The sequence below is a fragment of the Stegostoma tigrinum genome, chromosome 2 (genome assembly GCF_030684315.1).
Source record: "Stegostoma tigrinum isolate sSteTig4 chromosome 2, sSteTig4.hap1, whole genome shotgun sequence".
In the NCBI taxonomy this organism is placed as follows: Eukaryota; Metazoa; Chordata; class Chondrichthyes; order Orectolobiformes; family Stegostomatidae; genus Stegostoma; species Stegostoma tigrinum.
Genome location: NC_081355.1, coordinates 27,770,248 through 27,777,881, shown reverse-complemented (window position 1 = coordinate 27,777,881; position 7,634 = coordinate 27,770,248). Strand labels below are relative to the sequence as shown.

Genomic DNA, 7,634 nt, shown 5'->3' with positions numbered 1-7,634 from the left:
GATAGTATGACTTTGAATCCTTTTTACATGTCTATGATGAAATATTTACAATCTTTTATTTATTTCCAGATAGCTCTTGATTCATTTTGTTCAATAGAAGTTTTATTCTTTGTGTCAGAAATATTCTGGCAACCTCTTATGAAGTGCAATGATTCCAGCCAATGGGCAGTTCTGATTTTTCGACAGATCTTTTTGTTTGTTTGTTTAGTTAATGTAGGAACAAATCACTGAGATATGCTCGTACAAGGCTGTGCATTTTCTTTAACCAGAGCAAAAGTTTATTACACAAATGAAGAAATTACATGGTGAACCATGCAGTTAAAATGATCTTAAGTTACACAAAGGTTCCTGACAGCATCCAGTGAAAAGTAAAAAATCAGGAGGTACTGCTGTAAAAGTAAAGCAACACAGTGTTTTTCAACATGTGATACCTCTTCAAAAATACTGCAGAAATCTCTGCAAATGCAATAGAGGTACAGGAAGTGTATAAAACAGAAGCCATAAAGGAGAAGAAAATTTTCACCACACACTGATAACTTCCTGATTCACCGCAGAGTTCCAGTCATTCAAGTAAAAGATGGCATTCCATTTCATTTATCAACAGTTGTCAAACTCCTGATTGATCTAGAAAATGAAGATTTGTGAAGAATTAATTTTTCCAACAGCAACCAGAAAGACCCTGAAAATTTATTTCATCTCAAAGGATGGACTCGAGCTCAAATACCAGCACTATGCCTTTGAACCCTAGGGCTGAAACTCACTTCGAACTGCCCCTGAGAACACTTCTGTTGAAGATTCAGTGTGAAACCGATCTACTGACTAGTCTCAGCAAACAGATTTGCTTCCCTTCACCATTTCTTATTTCTTTTCTACTTTCATCATTAAAGAATGTCTAGCACATTTGACAATATTTAGTGTCTCCTTGGCGTGACAAAATCACCATTTATAAGTGAAAAACATCTCAGTGAACCAGTCAATGACTTGCTCAATGCATCAGCCTCCACTGTCAGACATGTCTAGGCACTGTGCCCTTTCTAGCCTCAGAGTGATGGTACAGCTTGCTCACTTCTCTCAAAAGCTGAGATGCACATGCAAATGCCCTTGTTGTGGATCTACCTGTGGGGACAAATGTTTTTTTTTCCTGCAGTCAATGCAGGGAAAGCTTCCATTTCAACATCCTGCTGCATTGATCATCCCTCAGTCAGAGGGCTGAGGTAGCCAATGATGTTGTCAGCACCTTGTGATGTAGGTGCCCTCATCCTTTTTTGGTGTTGGCCTCAGTTCTTAGCTGACATCTGAATGGATAAGGGGAACATCAGCTGCAGCATAACTGGCATCCAATCCAAACATCTTTACATCAACAGCCTTACTGACCAGCCAACATTGAAAGCGTTGTTTGCATTCTGTGTGTTTGAATGCTCTGCTCCTGCTTGCACTCCAAGTGCTGCTAGATATGGCTGTCTGTGAGATAGCCACTCTCTCAATGGACAAGCTCATATATTCAAAGCCCTGACCCATGGTGGTGCGCATGAGCTGAATATAATAATCCTCCATTCTCAGCCCATGAGCCTGCACTGCCTTAAGGAACTTTGACATTTTGGAACACCTCAGTTGCTCCAAGTAGAGGCTTCACTCTTGTAACCTTCAAAACTCCGCATTTATGCTCAGTTGAGCATGTCTGTTTCTGTCCATTCTGGTAACTGCCCACTCCTGTCTCTGCCTCTTCCAACTCCTATTCACTTGTGGTCTGCTCCTCTAAAAGTCCCATCCTATCTAAATTTGTATAAAGACCCATCAATATCACTGTATTTGAGCTGGTGGAGGGTCCATTGGTAAAGGTGCTGACCACGTTGGCTCAGTTTCTTGAAATAGTCCTGTTTCCATGACACATGTCAAGCATCACACTACCACAGTAACAGGAAGAAGATTGTGAGAGCTAGATTTTTGGAGTAGAAGTCTTTGATATGCTGTCAGACTGGTAAGGGTGCACAATATTCTCTTCATCTAGATTGCAATATTTTCTCATCTTCTCCACCAGATATGCCCATTCCTCCTTTGCTAATTTTATCTCATTGACTCATTTGGCAAGCAATTTCCTTGGCTCATTGCTACTTATCATGGTTGTCATAATATTAAGCTGGAGCTCTCCACTTACTGTGTACAGTTCTGGTCGGCACATTACCAAAAGGATGTGGATGCTTTGGAGAGGGTGTAAAGGAGGTTCACCAGGATGTTGCCTGGTATGGAGGGTGCTAGCTATGAAGAGAGGTTGAATAGATTAGGATTATTTTCATTAGAAAGACGGAGATTGAGGGGGGACCTGATTGAGGTCTACAAAATCATGAGGGGTATAGACAGGGTGGATAGCAAAAAGCATCTTCCCAGAGTGGGGGACTCAATTACTAGGGGTCATGAGTTCAAAGTGAGAGGAGGAAAGTTTAAGGGAGATATGTGTGGAAAGTTCTTTACGCAGAGGGTGGTGGGCGCCAGGAACGCGTTGCCAGCGGAGGTGGTAGACGCAGACACGTTAGCGTCTTTTAAGATATATTTGGACAGGTACATGGATGGGCAGGGAGCAAATGGACACAGACCGTTAGAAAATAGATGACAGGTTAGACAGAGGATCATGATCAGCTCAGGCTTGGAGGGCCGAAGGGCCTGTTCCTGTGCTGTAGGTTTCTTTGTTCTTTGTTCTCTTACTGTCAGAGCTGGTTCCTGGCATTGAAAGACACTTTCTCCTTCAAGGAGAAAGGAGAGCAAGCAAAATGGCACTGTTTGTGGTATTAGAGTGTAAGGTTCTGAAAGGGTTGATACTGAGGGGAACCTCAAGCATCACCCACCATGATGAGATCATATGGTTTTGTGGGCAGAACAACTTAGGATTTTGAAGAAGTGAGACCTAACACTTAGCACTTGTCAAAGTCATTTAGTTGAGATCTGCTCGCTCAGTTACAAGTAAAAGATCCCATGGCACCATTTGGAAGAAAGGTTAGGGAATTCCTTCTGGCACCCCAACAAATGCTTGTCACCCAGCCACCATCATCAAAAACAAAAATTATCTGGTCATGATCGGATTACTTGTTGTGGAAAAAAGCTGTCTGCAAATTGGATGCTGCCCTTCTAACAGTAACAAATTACATTATAGAGATAACAAAGTGTGGAGCTGGATGAACACAGCAGGCCAAGCAGCATCTGAGGAGCACAAAAGCTGACGTTTCGGGCCTAGACCCTTCATCAGAAAAGGGGGATGGGGGTGAGGGTTCTGGAATAAATAGGGAGAGAGGGGGAGGCGGATCGAAGGTGGATGGAGGAGAAGATAGGTGGGGAGGAGACAAAGGGGCAGGGATGGAGCCTGTAAAGGTGAGTGTAGGTAGGGAGGTAGGGAGGGGATAGGTCAGTCTGGGGAGGACAGAGAGGTCAAGGGGGTGTGATGAGGTTAGGAGGTAGGGAAGGGAGGTGCGGCTTGAGTTGTGAGGAGGGGATAGGTGAGAGGAAGAACAGGTTAGGGAGGCAGGGACGAGCTGTGCTGGTTTAGGGATGCAGTGGGGGAAGGGGAGATTTTGAAGCTGGTAAAATCCACATTGATGCCATTGGACTGCAGGGTTCCTAAGCGGAATATGAGTTGCTGTTCCTGCAACCTTCGGGTGGCATCATTGTGGCACTGCAGGAGGCCCAGGATGGACATGTCGTCTAAGGAGTGGGAGGGGGTGTTGAAATGGTTCGTGACTGGGAGGTGCAGTTGTTTGTTGCGAACCGAGTGTAGGTGTTCTGCAAAGTGGTCCCCAAACCTCCGTTTGGCTTCCCCAATGTAGAGCAAGCTACAGCGGGTACAGCAGATGCAATATACCACATTGGCAGATGTGCAGGTGAACATCTGCTTGATGTGGAAAGTCATTTTGGGGCCTGGGTTGGGGATGAGGGAGGAGGTGTGGGGGCAAGTGTAGCACTTCCTGCGGTGGCAGGGGAAAGTGCCGGGTGTGGTGGGGTTGGATGGGAATGTGGAGAGGACAAGGGGGTGCCGGAGTCCCGGAGAGAGTATTCATCCAGCTCCTCACTTTGTTAACTCGGATTCTCCAGCATCTGCAGTTTCCATTATCTTACATCATTAGTTTTGAAACATTTTGAGACATCCACGTACAAGTCTAATGATCTAGCGGATGATATTGCTGGACAAGTTTGATGCCAGATGGAAACCTGGCTTTTGTTTTATATTTTTAGTTTTAACAATGTGCTGTTTCACCGAAACACAATCGTGTAGTTCTCCAGATTCAATTTTATCAATAAAATGAAAGTTTATTAACAGAAGAAAAGAAGATAAAATAGAATAACCTAAACTATTGATATATCACAAGTTTAAAGATTTTGAAACATATGGTAAAATACAATCCCTTTAATCCTAACCGCACTCCTTTAAAGTACTCACACCAGATAGAATTCCCTTCTCTAACACACTTATATTGCTGAACTGAACTGTGGATTCAATTTCCCATCTTGAGAAATTGATAGCCTCTTCATTGAGTGTTTATACAATTGGGTTTAGATTTTCTCAGCTTCAAACAATCCTTTCAGGCTATTAACAAACCAAAAATTACATTCCAGAACTTTCTAACTGAAGCCAAACACAGTATACTTTATTTTATTCACTTGTTAAAAATCTCCCAGTTAAAACAAAACCCTATTACTTTCTAGGGATTCTCTCAGTCTCATTCTGTGTTTTAAAATAAATTACCATGGCTGTCAAAATAATTACAAGTTCACCATTAAACCTTCTCATACATACAGGATAAATTCCACATACCAGCAGTTCAGAATCCAAACACAAAAATAAATTGCATAAAAATATATTTTTATTCTATATAAAAATCACATACCTTACATCAGACAGGGACAGCCCCAGATCATTCTTTGAATCTGCTTTGATCTGGTTAATTGTAAAAACATAAATTCTGTCAGCAGTGAAGTAGAACTTGCAGCATCTTTCTAGTCATCAATATCAAGCAAAACACATTATTTCATATTTGTTAAGCAAAGCATATACTAGAGTTAATAGTTTTCTTTATAACCCAATGTAGAGATGATGTGACTATTGTTTATTGTGTTATGCATCAAAATTGTGAGAGCTGCTATCAGTGACACTGGCGGCCTTACATGTAATATATTCCCCTCACATTCACAACACAGTCAAGATAAAAGTAGGTTATATAAGTTAATTAGTTTAACTCATTGAGAGAAGATAACATTGACCTCACCTCTAGTTGTACACAACTTCATCTGAACCCTTTGATTAAATCAGTCTCACATGTTGGATCAATTTCTCGTTCACTTGGAAACTAGCTGCACAGTCCTTCAGCAGCTTCTTGAGTTTCTGGCTTGTGGAAATGAATCAGTTGCTGATGTAAAGTTACAACTTGCAAACAATCAGATCTAAACTAGTCAAAATCATTTTTACGTTAGGCCAAATGCATAGATCCCGAAATACATTTGAGAGACTGTTTTGATCGCTGTATTTTTTTTTAGCAAACAATCTCATTCATGAAAATTCACTTACTTGATCATTGAAAATTTGCCATTCAATCTACTCTATTCTTTGCTTATTTAACATGTTGAAACTAGCAATGACATCCAAGAGAAAGCAAAAGCAATATTACAATTTGTAATCATGTGGTTGACTTTGGATAAATGTGGTGTTATGAACCAAGATTGGAAGCCTTATGGATCAAATTACACACCATTCACTTCCATTGTATAACATTCAAATATACCAAATCATTCTCAATACACTCATTAAGTGGAACAAAGCTAAACTATCTATAGCCATGGTGCCTGAAAATAGAGTTAATTTGAAATAGAGGACTTTGAGCTATAAAAATAATTTGTTACTGCTTCATGCTTGCTGTTCTGATTGCTTCCCGCCATGTTTATAGACACAGTAATAATACTGAATTGATGTTATTAAGTTTCCAAGATTCATTTTAACTTACTCATTTTTATATGATTGCATCAAAGGTTAAAGTGCTATAAATGTACACCTCATTATCACCTACTGTAGTATTGGTTCAGGATATCAAACCTCATTCATTGCCCTGTTCAATTTGCTTTTAAACTGCAGTATTTGCAATCTGTGATGATACAGAATAAAACAGTGATAGCATTGTCTGCACACTTGTCACTTGACCCAAGGAGGGTAGAGGAACTACACTTGGCTCAGTGTCATTTGTTCTCATTCCTCTCTGTCAAAGTTAGAATTAGAATTTACAGCGTATTCATTTGCCAAGTGTTGGATGATGGGATGTATTTGTGGTTCAGCAGGTACTGAGAAAATAACCAAAGTGACAGAATTACACTTTGGCAGGTTAACACTTTCCCATCCATTATTTCTTTCCTTTTTCTAACCCTCTCAAATTTCATTTGAACTCCAAGAGGTTGGGCAGGGATGCAAGAAATGTAGAATCGCAATCATGCCCTATTATAGACATTTGAAAAATCAACTTGTTATGACACATCATGGAACAAGTGAGGCTTGATCCAAGGCTTCCTGTTGAGATATTATCACTGCACCACAAGAGCCAGCTTTATCCACAAATGCTCTGGACAAACATTTGGTTTGATGAGTAAATGGAACTGAATATTGGAGTAAAATATAGGTCTTTTCTAATTAAGCAGTTCAGAAATATCATTACACATTTCTGGTGCAGGTCCCATCTACCAGATAAGCCAGTAAGCAGCCCTTGCCTGTAAAAACTATTTAACAATGCTATACTTACTATGTAGCACCAACTGCCAAGGACAAAGCATTTTTAACATTTGCCACATGCATCAGGAGTCTGCAGAATAATGGATACAACTAATGTGGCTATGTGTCGAGGTGTCAAGCACCAATCAATCCAAGGAGGGAATCCTGAAGGCATTGCTGGAAATGGTTTAGTGAAGGGACAGGTAATTAACTAGAGAAAAGTAGATCTTAGGAGGTCTTGTGCAGGACACAAAGAGAATCACGCTAAGGTCCTTAACATCTGACCTCCTCAACTGACTGCACAGCCTGTTTATCAATGCTGGTATTATCCATAAACTTTGCCTATTCAATATTTATATGTTTTTGCATGGTCCCACTAACATTTCCATCTTTTCTTCTTTTTCTCCCTCTTGTTACCCACTGGAAGTTAATTCTTTTGGTTTCTGCTTCATCACTTCCCTCAGACTTATGTTGGCCTACTCCATCCAGCATTAGCCGAACTTCTTGAGGCCAGCACTTGATTGGCAATGAATTTTTCACATTAACTAGGTTTCTCTGCAGATGTACAGCCTGTTTGCAGCATTATTGCTGCTATGTGAATTCTATGTCACAGATGAAGGTTATAACTTTCATATTTAAATGACCTCTTCATTTTCTTCTCTGTAATTCTGTTGGACACCATGCTATTCTAGGACTGGAGAGTTGCACAGTCTGTGATCTTGAAACGTCATGATCCCAATGATCGTCAATGGATGATTCACACACATAAAATGCTTTAGTCACTGTGAATCATGACCTCAAGTGAAAGAAGTACCTCTATCCATACCTGGAGTCAATTAATACGATCAGAAGTGACAGGCCCACAGTTCAAATTTCTATCGATCATGAATCAAATGAAACA

General features: G+C 40.5%; 1 long non-coding RNA gene across 1 annotated transcript; it reads right to left on the bottom strand.

Annotated features, from left to right (window-relative positions):
• Positions 1–558: 558 nt before the first annotated feature.
• On the bottom strand, positions 559–5,355 carry LOC125462512 (uncharacterized). The gene is made up of 3 exons (XR_007249672.1): positions 5,250–5,355; positions 4,872–4,921; positions 559–624 (listed from the first exon to the last, which is right to left on the bottom strand). It is a non-coding gene; the product is annotated as an uncharacterized LOC125462512 (long non-coding RNA).
• Positions 5,356–7,634: the final 2,279 nt, after the last annotated feature.